We start from the raw sequence: 18,810 nt of genomic DNA on the forward strand, positions 1-18,810 counted from the left end.
TGCACCTCTCTCTTTATCCCCTTCCCCTCCTATTTTCCTGCAGGGTTAGAGAGATTACTCCACCCAATTGAGTGTGTACATTATTCCCTCCTTGAGCCAATTCTTATGAGATTGAGGTCTTTGAGCCAATTTTGCTGAGGGTTCATTTGCTGCCCAGATTAAATAGATTACTCCACCCAGTTGCGTGTGTCTGTTAGTCCCTCCTTGAGGCAGCTCTGATGAGTTTAAGGTCTTTGAGCCTTTTATGATGAGTGTAAAATTCATTTACTGCCCTGCTCCTCTCCCATCTCTTCCCCCACTTCATAAACCTTTTCCTGTTACTTTCATGTAGGATTTCACTTCTGCCCTTCCCCCTCCCCCAGTGAATTCCCTTCACCCCTCAATTTAACCCTAAAGATGTTATCATCTAGCTAAGTGACACAGTGGACAAATCATCACCCCTGGACCCAGGGGGGTCCCAGCCAAAACCAGGCCTCAGACACAAGACAGTGGCCCACTGTACGACCCCAGGTATGTCCCCCAGCTCCAATTTTTTTATGGTTCTCTAGGGTCTTGTATCTGAAAGTCAAATTTGCCATTCAGTTCAGGTCTTTTCATCACAAATATCTGAAAGTCTTCTTTTTCATTAAAGTCCCATTTTTTCCACTGAAAGATAATGCTGAGTTTTGCTGGGTAGGTGATTCTTGGTTGTAATCCCATTTCCTTTGCCCTTTGGAATATCATATTCCATGCCCTCTGGTCCTTTAATGTAGAAGCTACTAGATCTTGTGCTATCCTGACTAGGGCTCCACAGTACTTGAATTCTTTCCTTTTTGGCAGCTTGCAATATTTTCTCCTTGACCTGAGAGCTCTGGAATTTGGCTATAATATTCCTAGGAGTTTTCTTTTTGGGATCTCTTTCTGGAGGTGATCGGTAGATTTTTTCAATTTCTATTTTAGCTTCTTCTAGAATTTCAGGGCAATTTTCCCTGAGAATATCTTGGAAGATGGTGTCTAAGCTCTTTCCTTGATCATGGTTTTCAGGTAGACCAATAATTTTCAAATTATCTCTCCTGGACCTATTTTCCAGGTTGGCAGTTTTTCCCAGAAGATATTTCACATTGCCCTCTATTTTTTTATTCATTTGGATTTGCTTTATTGTATCTTGGTTTCTCATAAAGTCACTGGCTTCCATTTGTTCAATCCTAATTCTTAGGCAATTATTTTCATCAGAGAGCTTTTGTACCTCCTTTTCCATTTGACTTTTCAAGCCATTGACTTTTTTCTCATGTCTTTCCTGCATCACCCTCATTTCTCTTTCCATTTTTTCCTCTACCTCTCTAACTTTATCTTCAAAGTCCTTTTTGAGTACCTCTATGGCCTGAGACCAATTCGTATTTTTCTTGGAAGCTTTAGATATAGGGGCCCTGATGTTGATATCTTCCTCTGAGGGTGCCCCTTGGCCTTCCTTGTTACTGAAGAAACTTTCTATGGTCCTTGCCTTTCTCTGTCGGCTCATCTTGCCTTTCTTTTACTAGACTTTTAGCTCCTTAAAGTGGGGCACTGTTTCCAGGCTGCAGTATCCCAAGTTTAAGAAGTCCCAGGTGGTATGATTTAAGGAGAACCAGGTTCTTCCCTCACCCGGTCTGTTTCCTGGTCCTAGATGACCCCAGACCAACTTGCCAATCAATCAGCTTTGTGTATTGTGGTTGTTAGCTCCAACGAGCCTATGCCCCTCCCCCACCTGGGCCACTGCTACTTGAGCCTACCTCCTGGTTCTCAGCAGGGGTATAAAATTCAAGTTCTGCCTTAGCACCAGCATAGACCCCTATAGTCTCTCCCCTTCCCAGGGCTTAGCCCACTCACCAGACTGTGAGCTTAGTTCTAGATGACACTGGTGCTTCAGCTGATTCAGAGACTCTGGGGGTCTTCTTCTCTGGTGAGGTCTTCCTGAGACTGGATCTGTGTCAGGGTGACTGTGGGGTTGGGCCAGACTCCTGTATCAGCACAGCAGCTCCCTCCTTCTGACCTTCCAAGCTGTTCTTGGTTAGAAGATGATTTCAGCACATTCTTCTGTGAGTTTTGCTGTTCCAGGCATTTTCCTATGGCATTATTTGGATATTTTTTGGAGCGATCGTGTCATGAGTTCGGGAGCTCACTGCCTTTCCTCACTCGAACTTTTTTAAAATTTATTTATTTATTTATTTATTCATTCATTCATTTATTTATTTTTATTTTGTGGGGCAATGGGAGTTAAGTGACTTGCCCAAGGTCACACAGGTAGCAAGTGTCAAGTGTCTGAGGCAGGATTTGAACTCAGGTACTCCTGAATCCAGGGCTGGTGCTTTATCCACTGTGCTATCTAGCCGCCCCCTTAAAGTCACTTTCAATGACTGTTCTGTGGAAATTACAGTCCAGTTCTCAGAGTCCAGAGGGCATCTCACAGGTCCTTTTGATGTAGGAGGCAAAAAGGGGTTAATAGAAAGCCCTAAGACCCAAGCTCTAATTCAGATATGAGCTCCAAGAGGGATTCGGACCCCAGTTAATGGATAACTTACAAGTCAAGATGCTAAGTTCTCTTACCCACAGTAATCAGTACCCATAATGGGAACAGAGGGGGAGAGGCCATGAAGACCTGAGACTATAATAATGGGTTTTTTTGGGGGTGTTTTCTTTTTGTTGTTTTTTGCAGGGCAATGAGGGTTAAGTGACTTGCCCAGGGTCACACAGCTAGTTAAGTGTCAAGTGTCTGAGGCTGGATTTGAACTCAGGTCCTCCTGAATCCAAGGCCAGTGCTTTATCCACTGCACCACCTAGCTGCCCCCGAGACTATAATAATGAAAAAATGACAGGCTATAGAAACTCAAACTAGGAATAAATGATAAATGAAGATATTTTGAAACTAGTCATGGGAAACACAAAGAGACATGTGCAGAAAAGGCCAAATTTGTTCCCAGATTCACCTTATGATGCATAAACCCCCAAAACACACTTCCACAGAAAAAGGTACCCACCTTGGGGTTCGCTTAGGACCCCAGGAACTCCAAATTAGGATAAACCCTCCCCTGTACCTCCCAAAGGTGGAGATTATTATAATGAGACTGATAATCAATTTATCAATACTATAAATATAACTGTCTTTTCTTTCACTATTCGAGAGATGCCTTTCCACTTTTCTGGTTCTCTCCCTGTGTTCAACCACAGTATTGCAATAAAACTTGGGAAAGTGAGTCACTGAGTCTTGTAATTCTTTTGGGACGACTCACAATCAATTTGACCCTAATTTCAGCCCACATCACTTTCACTTGAGTCCACTCCTTCTCAGCTGTTCAAATGGCAGTCTCAGTGGTCAGCAACACTTGGAAGGGTCCTTCCCCAAAAGGAGTGAATTTAGTCTCTTTCCAGGATTTGATGAGGAGCCAGTCACTTGGTCAGATTTTGTGGACCATGAACTCCAAAGGAGGGGTCTGAGCAAGAAAACCCTTAATCCTGAATTGGGACAGAGAAAATGATACTACTAGTATATAGTTCTTTACAAATACATCCTTAGTCTCAAAAGTTGGGAGATCTTTTTCCCTACACAGATAGGGGAGAAGGACCAGTCACGAAGGACAATGGATTAGCACCTTGAAGAGCCACAGCCCACAGTGTGGCTGTGCAGTCCGATATGGGAGCCGCAACTCCTGCCGCAACGAGGACATTGGAAAACTGCCCTCTCTGTTGCCCGTCAGTTCCTGTGTCTCATTCGTTTTTTTTTCCTCCCGAGCTTGAAGGCCCATCTCAGCTGCACGCAAACTGCTCCTGAGTACTGAACTCCATCAGGTGTGGTCCTTGGCCATCTCCTCCCAGCTGCCGGTGTCTATTCCCAGAGCCCTCAAGTCTCACTTGCATACATCTCTGTAGCAAAGCTGGGGGCGTCCAGCTGGTCTTTGGCTTGAGGCTAACTTGCCATAGAGTAGGTCTTTAGGAATGCACCCATCTTGCATGCAGTGCACATGACCGAGCCAGCACAGCTGGCTCTGTTTCAGTAGTGTGTAGATTTTCAGAAGTTGCGCACATTGGAGCACTTCTGTGTTGGTGATCCTATCTGACCAAGATATGCCAAGGATGTGCCTAAGGCAGCGCATGTGGAAGCTGTTAAGCTTCTTCTCTTATCTAGTGTATGTAGTCCATGTTTCACTGCCATACAGTAAGGTACTCAGGATGCATGCTCTATAGACGGCAAATTTGGTTCGTCTTGTCAGTTTACTGTTTGCCCATACATACTTGGCAAGCTTAGACATGCTTGAAGTAGCTTTCCCAATTCTCTGATTGATCTCAGAATCACGTGACAAGTTATCACTGACAATAGAGCCAAGATACGAGAATTGGCTTACTACATCTAACTGGTAGCTACCAATGTGTATCAATGGAGGTGACATAGCACTCTGACACATGACTTTCGTCTTTTTAAGATTAATGGTTAGGCCGAAGTCCATGCATAAGGTGATATCCCAATATCTTTTCTAGGGCTTGTCCTTCTCCACATTCACAAAGGTCTTTCCAAAGGAGGTAGAGCTTGAACAGGTACCTCCATCAAAGATTTCTTTAACACTTCAATGAATTGAATTTCCTCCTCCTCCCAATTGAAAGTGTTAGGAGCTTCATCTTAAAGTTTTATATATAATCCTTTTGTCTTTTGGGCATAAGGGTCAATCCACAGCCTGCAATACCCTGTCAATCCGGTAACTTCCTCAACTTCTGCTTGGTTTTTGGTAAGGGGAGCTTCACTATCCCCTTTATTCTCTCAGGGTTTATTCTTCTTTTCCTGTCACCTATTAAATGCCCCAGATATTTAACTTCTCTTGCCCATACTGTTGGATCAATGTTCCCCTCATCTTTCACTCTGAGCATGTTCTCTCGTATTGTTATCATTTCTTCTTCAACTCCTATATTTCTTCCTAATTTTACAATTGAATCCCTCCCCAATAAATTTGTTCCTGCCTCAGGAATGTACAAAAATTTAGCTTCAATCTCTTCTCTCAAATTAGAATCTTCCAAGATTCTAAGTTATAAACTAGAAACCCTTCTCTAACTTCCTAGACCATTAGGTTTTTGTTTTGTTTTTTTCTTTGCAGGGCAATGGGGGTTAAGTGACTTGCCCACAGTCACACAGCTAGCAAGTGTCAAGTGTCCAAAGCCGGATTTGAACTCAGGTACTCCTGAATCCAGGGCCGGTGCTTTATTCACTGCGCCATCTAGCTGCCCCCGACCATTAGTTTTTCACTGCTTATTTAACTATGCAGTGGTAATACTGCCAAGGAGGCCTTCATAGCCCTAGTATCCACAAGAAATGCCACTTCTTCCATCCCTGGTCCCACCTTTAAATTTTCTAGGGGTCAGGCTAAAGAACCCCTGACATCACTTGCATGAACTGATGATAAGTGAGATGAGCAGAACCAGAACAACGTTGTACACAGTATCAACATTATGTGTTGATTAACTGTGATAGACTACATTCTTCTCACCAATCCAACGTTACAAGAAAGTTCCGAAGGACTCATAATGGAAAAGGTTCTCCAAATCTAGGAAAAAAAAAAAGAAACTGTGGAATATGGACACTGATTGGACCATACTATTTCTTTTGTTTTTGGTGCTGTTGTTTTTCTTTTTTGAGGTTTTTCCTTTTTGCTCTAATTCTTCTCATATAACATGACTAATGCAGAAATATGTTTAATGTTATTATATGTATATATACATACATATATATATATATATATATATATATATATATATATATATATATATATATATATATATATATATATATATATATAAAACCTGGGGCAGCTAGGTGGTACAGTGGATAGAGCACCAGCCCTGGAGTCAGGAGCACCTGGGTTCAAATCCGGCCTCAGACACTTAACACTTACTAGCTGTGTGACCCTGGGCAAGTCACTTAACCCCAATTGCCTCACTTTAAAACAAAAACAAAACCTATATCAGATTACCTGCTGTCTAGGGGAGGGGGGAGGGAGGAGAAAGAGGGAGAAAAATTTGAAATTGGAAATTTTATCTAAACAAATGTTGAAAACTAAACTAAAAAAAAAAAAGAACCCCTGACATCCCTTCTCTTCATTGAAGGTCATGAGGGGCATTACCTTGTGAGATTTAAAATTGGATATTAGATCATAAATCTCCCCTCTTTAACCTTTCCCTTAATTTATCTCCCAGACTAGTAAATGGAAGAAGCTTCTGGTTTTCTAGTTAGAGCTTTTATCGTATGGTAGTCACAAGGTGATATTGATTAGAAGGATAGGAAAGTAGAAATACAATACAAATCGTCTTAAGTCTAAGCTTAGTCTATATTCCGTATAAAACTCACCAAAAGCCCAAGGCCACCTTTGGGGAGAGAGACACCATGTCAAGCGCATGCTGCTGCTAATCGCGAGCCGGGCTGAGTCAAACTCCCGTCAGCATCAGTCTGTGCAGCGCAGTCAGGAGACCAGCAGAGCAGGAAAAAGCTCCCACTTCCGTTCTCTCCTTTCCTTTTAAGCTCGCACCCCGGAAGTCGAGTGCATAGCAGGCAGTCTGACGTGCGCAGCAGGCAGACTGGCGTGCCGTAGCTCATGCCGTTGGTCTCCTCCCCGAAAGGGTGGTCCTTCAGTTATCCTAACCGACTATTAAAAGACTTTCATTTTTTTTTTTTACCACAACCTTCTCTTCCCTCCTTAACTCTGGACATTCCTTTATGAAATGCCCTGATTTCCCACACTGATAACATTTAGCTCCCTGTGGGCTTCTTCTTGGATGTCCTCTATCCTTTCTTTGACTTTGGATTTTTATACTTCCATTTTCTTTTCCATAACCTCCTCAACTGTTGAAACCATTATTTTCACCTTCTGTTTCTGTCTCTCTTCCTCTCTCCTAAACACTTTCTGAGTGAGCCTCCCTTAATCACTCCTCCAGAGGTCTTGCACTCCATTCTTCTATTTTCTGCAATTTCTTCATGATATCAGGCCAGGATTTGGTGACAAAATATACCCTCAGCATTCCCTGAACTAGCACGCTCTCAGGATTCATTCCCAAATATTTTCTCATCTGGTCCCTAAGTCTCTCCAAGTAGGCAGATGGTGATTCCTCTCTTTCCTGCTTCACATTAAAAGCTTTATCTAAATTTTGAGACTTGGGGACTGCTTCCTTTATTCTTTTTTTTTTTTTTTTTTGGTGAGACAATTGGGGTTAAGTGACTTGCCCAGGGTTACACAGCTAGTAAGTGTTAAGTATCTGAGGCCGGATTTGAACTCAGGTCCTCCTGAATCCAGGACTGGTGCTCTATCCTCTGTGCCACCTAGCTGCCCCTGCTTCCTTTATTCTTGCCACAATAATATCCCTCATATCCCTCATATGTCCCCTATGAACTTGGTCATTACTATCCCAGTCTGGATCTACATTAGGGAATTTCTTCTCTGTAGCCATAACGCCTTGACCTGGAGCATGTTACTTTTCCCATATGGTCATAGCAGCTCTTCTAATCATTTCTCTCTCCTCCCCAGTATCCCCAAATTACTTCTTTAATAAGCAACCTTATAAATTCTCAGTAAGACCATTCCTTGTCTAGGAATTGCAAAACCCATACCAAGCTCTTTTCTCCAGAGTTTACACATTAAGGGGAGTCTAGAAGATCTCTTTTTCTGTGTCTTTTCCCATATAATAATTTACCAACTTTCCCCCTTATCTCCAAAATTCTTCCAGTGCTTTCCTCTTTGTCTTAGAGAGGAAACAAAACATGGTCTATATAACAAAATGGGTAGGAGTCCCATATAATCTACAGTTGTTTCTAATTTTAACACACTTGCACAAATTTCAAGTATTTTATTCTTTTCCAGTTACTCATAAGGATAGTTTTCAACATTTGTTTTCATAGTATTTTAGTTCCAAATTTTTCTCCCACCCTCTGTTAAGGTCTAAAATTTTAGCTATTCTGTCTAAAATCTCTAATGAGTGGTTGCCAATAAATTATAAGCTTTAGCAAGAGTTAGACTTTTAAGCATTTATTAAGGAGAATAAGAATTTGGTAAAGAGAGAAGAAAAAGGCCTAGATTCCTATCTATTAAAGGGAGAGCGTGTTTCTAGCTCCCTTCTCCACCAGCGTCCCTAGGAAAGAGCGAGACCGAGCCCCAGTCCCTTCCCTCTTCCTCCCAGTAGCCAACGTCACTTCCTGACGCCAAAGAAAAGACTCCTGGTCTTGACCTCAAAGACCTTTGCTTCATGGGTGGAACTCTTCTACAGTAAGTCTCCAGCAGGTGGCATCATTCCAATCATTACACCTCCTTTCCCTCCATCCTCCCCAAGACAAAAAGCAATCTGATATAGGTTTTATATGTGCAATCACATTAAACATATTTCTGCACTAGTCATCTTGTGAAAGAAGAAAGTGTTAAGTGTCTGAGGCCGGATTTGAACTCAGGTACTCCTGACTCCAGGGCCAGTGCTCTATCCACTGCACCACCTAGCTTCCCCTCTTTACATGATTTAAACCCAGGACACAGGGAGTATATAAAAAATTTTCAGCAGACTAGTGGGGCCCAGCCTACTTGGGAAGGTCTGTTCCAGATATTGCTGACAACTCCAACTGCCATCAAAATTGGAGAGAAGAACTCTTGGATCCATTGCTCCCACATAAAACTGGTACTAGTACCTTATAAGTAATGCTTCTGTCCTTTAACCTTAGATATTCAGCCTTACTCATAACTAGCAGACTTTCAATGACATTTAAAGTGGTTTCTTCACTTATGCACATTATACCATTCTTTGGAATTTTACTCTTAACTTTATTACTCCTGGTGGTCTCTCCAGGTGCCTCTTTTTTTTTTTTTTTAGTGAGGCAATTGGGGTTAAGTGACTTGCCCAGGGTCACACACCTAGTAAGTGTCAAGGGTCTGAGGCCAGATTTGAACTCAGGTACTCCTAACTCCAGGGCCGGTGCTCTATCCACTGCGCTAGCTAGCTGCCCCAGGTGCCTCTTTTTATGATAGTTGGGCCAAGGATAATGCTATCATCAGGCTCCATAGTCATGTGGGACAGACATTACATAAACTTGGGGCTATTGGGCCTCATGGCTGTTAGGTCTGCCATCAACTCCACCAGAGCTCTATTCTTTCCTGGCCACCTCCTCCTGTACACCAAAATGAAACATTACCACACCTTGCAGGTTGTGACAGTAGCCACATGTTCCTAAATAGGCCATTTGCCCCTTTTGCTTTTATTTTTTTGTGACATTGCTAGTAATAATTGGAAGCCACACGACTGGTCACAACTAGTCCCAGTGACTTTTAAAATTCTTAAAAATTTCCAATTTTCTGCATCATTTAATGTATCCTCAAAGGTGACTTATAGATATTGGATCTCCCCACTCCCACTAGCTAAACCTCTTCCCATTTTTGATGTGTGTAATAAGAAAGATAAAAGATCAGGTGCTATTATATACATGGTGACCCTGGTAAAATGTAACCTTACCTATCCATTTTCTATGACAACATTTGTATGTGTAAAGGATGCCTCTCCAGATCTGACAAGGGAGACTCTGGAAACATAACTTTCCTAACTGTGACTGTTAACTCAACATTAAGCCCAGAATATCCATGGGGATTGATAACCCCAGGATAACTTTACATCTGTAATAAATCAGTTTATTCCTCCCTTCCCCAGGGCTGGTATGACACATGTGGCTTACATGACCCCCACCAGTGTCAGTATTTGATCACTCCATAGGGTCGATTAAAAGGGCAATAACTAGAAATATGGGTGCCTGGTGGCACATGTGACAAAAAAGATCCAGACCTAATTCAGTAGCCGCCCCAACGGCAGCACAAAGGTTCTTTTGGGCCATAGCACCCACATTTGGAATGATGGCAGTAACCAACTCCATCAGAAATATTTCTGCTGAGGTAGAGAGTTTGGCTCAGGATACAGATCAACCCATTTCTCAGACAACTAAAGCTATCTTTGTCCTTCAGGAAGAGATCGACTCATTAGCAAAAACATCCCTACAGAATAGTTTGGCCTTAGACCTTCTCACTACAGCTTCAGGAGGAGTTTGTGCCTGTTCCTATATTGATAGATCAGGGGAAATTGTTACAAGTGTTCATCAGCTTCAAAGAATTATGAATGACACTCAGCAAATTGCACAAGAAACCCATGAGACACCTGATAAGGGCTCATGGTGGGACCCCTCTTCATGGTTTGCCTGACTACAGGGGTCCAGTTTATTGGTAGCTTTAATTAAATGGGTGTTTTTTTATTATAGGGATTGTTATTCTTTTGAGATGTGTTTTAACTGTTGTATTAAAATATGTTCCGATTTTTCAAAAAGGGAAAAACTCTTTCCAGTTCATACTGCTGATACAGAACATGATGATTATATAGACTTAGTTTATAAATAAGGGATTTGTGGGCAGATTGTATTGATTCCCATGGTGATGTGATTTTACTTATTAATGCATTAATGGAAATTATGTAATAATGAATAATGCTGTCAGTCATTTACATTTGTTATCTATTCTCTATGTGATTATACTTATATGCTTGTAGTATTATTTGGAATTATTGTATATTGCAACTATATCCTGAGTCAAAAAGCAAATGCAAACTTTTTGCTATCATCATTATCCTCATTTGTTAAATCCATATGAGCCTTGGATTATGGGAACTTACGATTTGAGACATTAATTGCCTTTCTGAGTCTACCAGATATGATCATACTCCTGAGCGGCCATGATGCCAGTTATCCATGAGGGGATACACACATGAAAAGCAGGTGTTAAACTGTTCTGGGAAAGGCCAGGAGAATGACTGTTGGCACAGGTGAGGTTGGCTCCTTTTGGTTTAATTTTCCCACAAATTTGTCACATGGCGTAGACACTCATCCCACCTATCTGACTTAGATGGTGTGGATGCCTCACCCCACCCATCTGATGCTAAACCTGGCTTCAATTCCCCTTAATTTGTCACATATCATGGACACTTTCACCCCACCCATCTGATTTTAAGCCTGGCACACTGCATTTGGCTGTCTGGAAAACTTTTGCCTGAAGTTTGGGAATGCTTTATCTCCTTCACTTCTCCATTCTTTTGTGGTAAATTCCCATAATTATATCAGATGCCATATGATGGACACAATATTGGATTTGGCCTTGACATCTGTTAGCAGTTATGTTAGATTCTTCAGTATCTCATAATGGCATGAGGATAATTAGGCACATGATTCAAAGAGTGATGAAACCAGGATATAAATCTGTTTCTTAATTAATATAACAATTGTCTCAGCCCTGTATTAAAGAAGAGTATATCAGCATAACTCGTGGACTCTTTTGCAAATGCCTTAAAGAGACATACCCTTTTGTTAGAAGTTATTATAACTGAAATCAATCTGACAACATTTATATTATATCTTCTCAATTTATTCTCCATGTGGGGGATTACAGTAATATTAAGTAAAAATGTTTTAATTTTAATTTTTATTATGTTTAATTTTCATATGAAACAACTGGACAATGCATAATTGTAAAATCTCTAAAAGATTCTGAATTTCCTTAGACACATATTTTTTAGAACTCTCATTGTGTGATTTGGTTATTGGCAAAATTATTTAAAGTTGTATCAATTTTGTAGGAGACTTTTCAGCGAAGCATCAGCATCTAAAGAACCTGAGAAAGACTTTTCTGCAACCACACCTGACACCACGCCCAGAATCCAGAGCTGCATACAGATGACATCCCAAGAATCATCTGAGATTTCCAAAGACTTAAATGGACATTTTCCTTTTTGTTTCCCCTTTCCTGTTGCATATACTATTTGTAATATCTACCTCCTAAAGGGGACTGCCTCCTTTAGTTTTTGTCAATATGTTACTCTCCTTTTATTCCCCCTCACATTGTTAATCATCATATGTCCCATAGTTAAGAACCCTTTATAAGTATTTGTAATATTTTTGCTTCAGTTAAGGAAACTATTTTAGTTTCTTAACAAAGCACATGGGGGATTGTGAGAAAATAATTATTAATAATAGGTTTCTGGGGAGACCCAGTGACCCTACCCCCACTCAGTAATTCTGGCTGGTTTCTCAGAGCCAGCCCAGAGTCAATAGAAATGCAAAAGAAATGTAGATTGACCTTCCTGACTACCTAAAGGAAGTTAACTCACCTTGGCCACCCCTCAAGTCATGTCTATGGACTTGAATGGACTTGAATGTTACTGGCCAATTAATTAGCTTGGATCAATGTACAGTGACCCACCTCTACTTGAGAGAAGATAAAAATCCTTGGGGAGATGGGGGTTGCTCTCTCTCCTCTTCTTGATGTGCCTCTCCCAGATATTGACTTACCTTACCCTGGGGCTGGCCCTGCCCAACCCCTGTTCCTGGGATTCTATGCTGGGTTTACACGTGGTCAACTTATTAATAAATGCTTGCTGCCAAAAAACTGGTGCAATAGCCTCTAATTTATAAGTAGCAATATATTAGAAATCCCAGCTAAGTTCCCCAATAACTTAGAACTAGGACAGGCTTCCCCCCAATATTTCAATCAACACACTATTCATATTGTTTTACTATTTGAAATGGGGCTAACTCTTATATACTCCTGTGTTATGGATGTCAGGTTTTAATCTGATAAAAAATAGATCCCCCTAAAAATAATTGCTTTTCTTTCATCTTGGTTATATTATTTTTCATTGTACAGAATTGTTTTATTTTTATGTGTAAAACCTTGTCTCTAATGATTTGTAACATTTGTTTGATAGACGAGAATTTATCTGCCTTCTAAAAATGAGACAAATATATTATTCCAGTTTCTTCTACCCTTTCTGTGTGGTTTAAAAATAATTTATTGATCTTGCTGAAATTTATTTTGTGATTTATGGTATGAAGTATAAACATAAATTTGGTTGTGTGTGTGTATGTGTGTGTATGTGTGCATAAGACACAACTAATTGTCCCAACAGCATAATTAAATAATGATTCTTTCCCCCAGTGTTTAATATGCAGAGACTTATCAAATATGAATTTTTAATATACCTTTGGTGTTCTTTATGGAATTCCTATTCTGGTTGGTTGATTGATTTTTCTTTACACAAATAATTCAGAAGTGTACGTGAGCATTAGGGTTCTTTTGCTTAAAGTTATGACTTAGATGCTGTGTGAAGAGACTTTTCTTTATTGTTCTTAGTATCCACATCCACAATCTTAATAATACAATCTCATGCCCAAATCATTCTATAAACCTTCTATGCATCTTTCTTTCTCTCTCTCTCTTTCTCTTTCTCTCTCCTCTTTCTCTTTCTCTCTCTCCTCTTTCTCCCTCCTTTCTCCTCCTCCTCCCTTTATTTATCACTACAGGGCTGGTCTAAGGCAAAATTACAGTCTAAAATTTCTCCTCTCAATCTCTCCTTTTAGCCTACTTTCCCCTACTTCCCCCCCCCCACCCCTTTCCACCCTTAAACTTACCTAATACTCTTACTCCTCCTTTCAAAGCTCTTAGCTCATTCCCTAGGTCTCACGTAGCACCTTAGAAAAGGTCTGATAAACTTATTCACACTGAGGTATTCAATCCAATGGGGCAGCTAATAATGGCACCATGATGTATAGAGGGCTGGGCCTGGAGTCAGAAAGATTCATCTTCCTGAGTTCAAATCTGGTCTCAGACACTTAATAGCTGCATGACCCTGGGCAAGTCACTTCACCCTGTTCTTTTCAATTCCTCATCGGTCAAAGGAGCTGGAGAAGGAAATGGCAAACCACTCCAGTGTCTTTGCCAAGAAAATCCCGGGGGCAGCTAGATGGCACAGTGGTTAAAGCACCAGCCCTGGATTCAGGAGGACCTGAGTTCAAATCTGGCTTCAGACACTTGACACTTACTAGCTGTGTGACCGTGGGCAAGTCACTTAACCCCCATTGCCTAAAAAAAAGAAAAGAAAAGAAAAGAAAAAAAAGAAAATCCCAAATGGGGTCACAAAGGGTTGCACATGACTGAAAAACAACTGAACATCTAAAATTAAATTATTATCCTAAAAGACTAAAAAGATATCATATCACTCCAATGTCTACTTTTTCTTCTCTATAAAATCTTCATTTATATAGGTATTAAAGGTATCCTTGATGAAAATCTGAGACTGGAACAGGCAGGCTTTCTTGCATGATTCTCTATGAGAAGTTACATCTTCATAGTCGCACAATTGGCCAAAAGGTGTGGAGAAGATGAGGTCTTGTTAAGTTTATTGTTTGTTGACTACAAAAAAGATATTTTATTAGGTAGAGAAAAAGTTTCCTGATAAAGCACGGGTCCTGGATTCAGGAGGACCTGAGTTCAAATCCAGTCTCAGACACTTGATACTTACTAGCTGGGTGACCCTGGGCAAGTCACTTAACCCTCATTGCCCTGCAGGAAAAAAAAGAAGTCAAACAGAAGTCAGTGACTGGACCTTTGATTTTATTGATACAAGGGGGGCACTAAATGGTTAAGGGACTTGTCCAGGGTCACACACCTACCATGTATCAGAAATGAGACTTGGACCCAGTTCTTTATTATCCTCTGTGTTAAGTTGCTCCTCAGGGTGAACAGGAAATATAAGATCAGAAAATAAGATGGACTGCTCATCTAATCAGCTGGAAGGAATTACTGGTGCATAGCATAAATGTTATGTTTATACCCAGCAAGTATAAGAATACCTAGAAGAAGGATGGGTGCATCCTTTATGGTGGATATGGAGGGGTGGGGGGAGGACATGGAGAATTAATTAATTTCACAGGAAGAGAATCCAAGGATGGGGTTTTGATCTAAATCGCTGGAGGGACCAAGAGATCCTGAAGTATCGAAGAGGTTTTTTCCAATCTCCAGAATGAGACAAAGCAGATGCTTCAAGAATCTAAAGGAGAGCAGATGAGCCCACTTTCCCCAAGCACAGAATGAGTCAGCTGCTCAGAACCCTCAGCCCAAGGGCACCAAGGGACACCCGTCACCAAAGGTGACATCTTCCCCTTCCACTGGGCTGGCACAGAGTCAGAGCATGCATGAGGGGAGGTGGGCCATAAGAGGTGCCCTATTCCTGTCTGTGCCACAGCCTGGACCAGAGGTGGGGTCTGATCACAGAGCTTGCCCAGGAGCACAGCTTCTTTCCCTGAGCCCAGGCCACAGCTAGTGTGCACATCATGCCCTCCAAAGTGTGTCCATAGCTGAAGATCAAATGGTTCTACATGCACATTGTCTAGGCAGTTCCCTGGAGGGGAGGACTTGGTGCCTGCTCCCTCATGACCCACGGAGGTCCCTGATCACTGCTCCTCTCCCCTCCCCAACTCTTCCTCTGTCCCCTCAGCCCAGCCCCTGACCAGGGCCCTGTTTGGGGGGCAGCCAACCCACTAAGCATGGAGGCTCAGTCAGCAAGAACATGCGGTTAGTCATATATTTTAAGTTCCCCTCCAGCGAATGGAGGCACAAGGTCCTTTCATCCTATTTCTTCCCTGTCTGGGGAATGGGGTGGGTGGTAGGAAGACTGTGGGCCTTTGGGAGCCTTAGTATGTATCCTTCAGGTTTTTTTCACTCCAATTTATGTAAATGAAGGTCGGACAAAAAAAGGGCCAAATGGAAGCCCCTAACTACTTTTTTCTTCCATATATGTGTGTGTTTTAGGGGAAGGGTAGTGGGAAGATGGCCCAAGACTGAGGCTGATGGTACCCACTTGTCTCTCTTTTTCAGGGAGCTCCTTAGGCTAGTCTGGGCTGGGGGGGGGGTGGAGGATCAAGGGGAAAGTCCCCTTGGACTTTGGCTGCAGGTTGGGAGAAAGGGGAGGATATCCCTCTTTTCTCTGCCAATTTCCCTGTTCCCTTTCTTCCCAGAACAATACATGGTCCCTAAGGTCCTCTTAGCTCTGAATTGATGGTGCTTTGATCCCATGAGCTACACCTGGCCTGAAGTCTGTTGGCCAATCCAGTGGGTCCTAATGTTTCAAACAAAAAAAGTGTTTGAATCCTCAAGTCATCTCATACACTACATATAAATTCTGCAATAATTTACTGCTTAGGGCACCATTCATGAATTTTTAGCCTCAAACCCCTGAACTCCCCAAGGGGTTTGTAAACCCTTGAACTACCAGTCTAGTTTGTTAGGGCATGCCACCTGTAAATAGTGGAATAAGTAAGATGTAGTAATGTCCTGAGGACTTAGGAAGTGTCCAAACATTCATATTATCACTTATTACATATTAAAAGAGCATAATTCTGTGAACACAAAATGAAACTTTTCTTACCGAGAGTGGAGATCTTTTATCATAATAATGTTCTTTACGCCCCCTAGTGTCAAAGTAAAGACTAGTCCTGTTGATTCAAAATTAAAGAGAATGTTAAATATCCTGGTTGTGTCATCTACAAATCTTTTCTAGTCCTCAATGAAATAAAGTCCCCTTTCTGGGGCTGGACAGTTTTTTCACTTTTAGGTTATGAAATGCTTTCAAATCCCAACTCACACCAATGTACATCATTAAAATAGCAATTTACAGGGCTTTAGGGTTTGCAAAATACTTTATAAATGTCATCTCATTTGAACGTCACAATGGGTCTGGGAGGCTGGTGCTATTATTATCCCCATTTCACTGATGAGGAAACTGAGATTAAGTGATGTGCCCAGGGTCACAGAGTTAGTAAATGTCTGAGGCCAGCCTTCCAGATTCTAGGCCCGGCACTCTATCCACAATGCCACATAGCATTTACAGAGTGAAAGGCCATATTACTTTTTGTGGGCAGCCAAAATAGATGAGATCAACCAAAGTCTTGGCAGTACAGACCTGCTGAGGCAGCAGGAGTCGGAGACTAATGTATTTGAGTGCATGTGGGTATATGGTGGAACTGGAAGGCCTGTCAAGGGAGTGATTTATAAGGTCCACAAAGCTGAAAATGTCACTGCTCAGGAAAGCTAATGTTATCCTCTCTTTACTCATTATGACCCCCAGTTTAGTCAATACACACTATTCATCATGGTTATTACTGTTTCAATGATACTTCAATGACCAAATGAGACAATATTTGTTAAGTGCTTAGCTAAGTACCTGACACATAGTAGATGTTATATAAATGTATTGAGGTAGCTAGGTGGTGCAGTGGATAGAGCTCTGAGCCTGGAGTCTGGAAGACCTGAGTTTAAATCTGGCCTCAGGTGCTAGCTCTATGACCCTGGGCAAGTCACTTTACCCTGTTTGCCTCAGTTTCCTCATCTGTAAAATGAGTTGGAGAAGGAAATGGAAAACCATCCTAGTATCGTTGCCAAGAAAATCCCAAATGGGGTCATGAAGAGTCAGATACAACTGAAGCAACTGAAAAACATTTGATGTTTATGCCCTTCCCTTCTCTCCTCCACCCAAACTTCAAAGGTTTTTCAGTAAGTCCATGCTCTTACCAATGGAGGTACCTTCTACCATGATGCATGTCTCAACCCATTCATGGCCCTTGTGCAACTTTTGGCCATCTCCTCTCATGAAATCTCCAAAAGGGGTCAACTCAACACAGTGGGTATTCCTTCATTTATTCCTTTTGATATGTGTGCTGTCCATCTGTGTTCCCTTGCTCCCTTGCCAAGTGACAGCACACTTCTCTTTTCCAGTCAAACATCTCTCTGATGGTATCTTTTTTTTTTTTTTTTAATGAGGCAATTGGAATTTAAGTGACTTGCCCAGGGTCACACAGTTAGTGTCAAGGGTCTGAGGCTGGATTTGAACTCAGGTTCTCCTGACTCCAGGGCAGGTGCTCTATCCACTGTGCCACCTAGCTGCCCCAGATGGTATCCTTCTATATGGCTTTCCTTGGGGGAAGTTCTTGGTTGTGAATGTATTGGTACCTGCACCTACAACATACATCTCCATTGCCCATTGGATGACCCTCAAATTTAATTATCTATAGATCCTATAGCTATAGCATAACCCACTGGAAAAATCTTGTTAAAAAGGTGACCCTTTTTTAAAAGGAGGCTTTGGGGGGGGATTGTCATTAAAAACAAATAATAATACCCTATATCTGAATTGTGCTTTATACTTTTCAAAGCACTTTCACTCACATAATGTCACTTGATCCTACAGGTCTGTGAGGTATTATTGTTCCCATTTCACCAATCAAGAAAGAAAGCTCAGCAGTTTACTGACGTGTACTCGGGGTCCCAGAGCAAGTTAGTAATAAATCCAAGAAGCCTGTGTTTGGAAGCAAAGAAAAGAAACAGTAGCAACAGCTCCTGCCCCCCTGACACCACAATCTAATAGGAGAGAGCTTACAGACACCTAATTATCAGCTAATCATCCCACGGTCTATTTGTACACCCCAGCCTGAGCCAGTCACTTGGGAACCTGACTCTAAACCCCTGATCCTGGCTCTTTATTTTCCCATGTTCGTCTCTCTTCAGCATTTATTCCTTTTCAAATCTGCCCAGGGTAGTGGGAAAAACACTGTCATTTCATTTCTCTGCACCTAAAAACACGATTCCGAGGGGCAGGCTGTAGCTCATACCCTACGGCTACAGAGAGCAACAGGAGACAAAAATGGTTAAGAAGCCCTGCTCTCGGGTCCCTTCTACCCGTAAGCCCTTTGATTACTTTGAATACATTTGCTAGGAAGCAAATTCACACCGGGACGGGTACATCCACCAGACAACTGTAAATGCTTCTGAGCGTCCACATTTTGCATATGAAAATCTGGAAGGCGAATTCACTCCCAGAGGTCAGCCCTTCTGGTTAGCCTCAGGGATGTCTTATTCTACTTTCTGCGGGCAGGCTGATCCATAAGAGATCTTTCAAGTTTCCATCCCATAAGAGATCTTTCAA

Source organism: Dromiciops gliroides, chromosome 2 (assembly GCF_019393635.1).
Source record: "Dromiciops gliroides isolate mDroGli1 chromosome 2, mDroGli1.pri, whole genome shotgun sequence".
NCBI classification, from domain to species: Eukaryota; Metazoa; Chordata; class Mammalia; order Microbiotheria; family Microbiotheriidae; genus Dromiciops; species Dromiciops gliroides.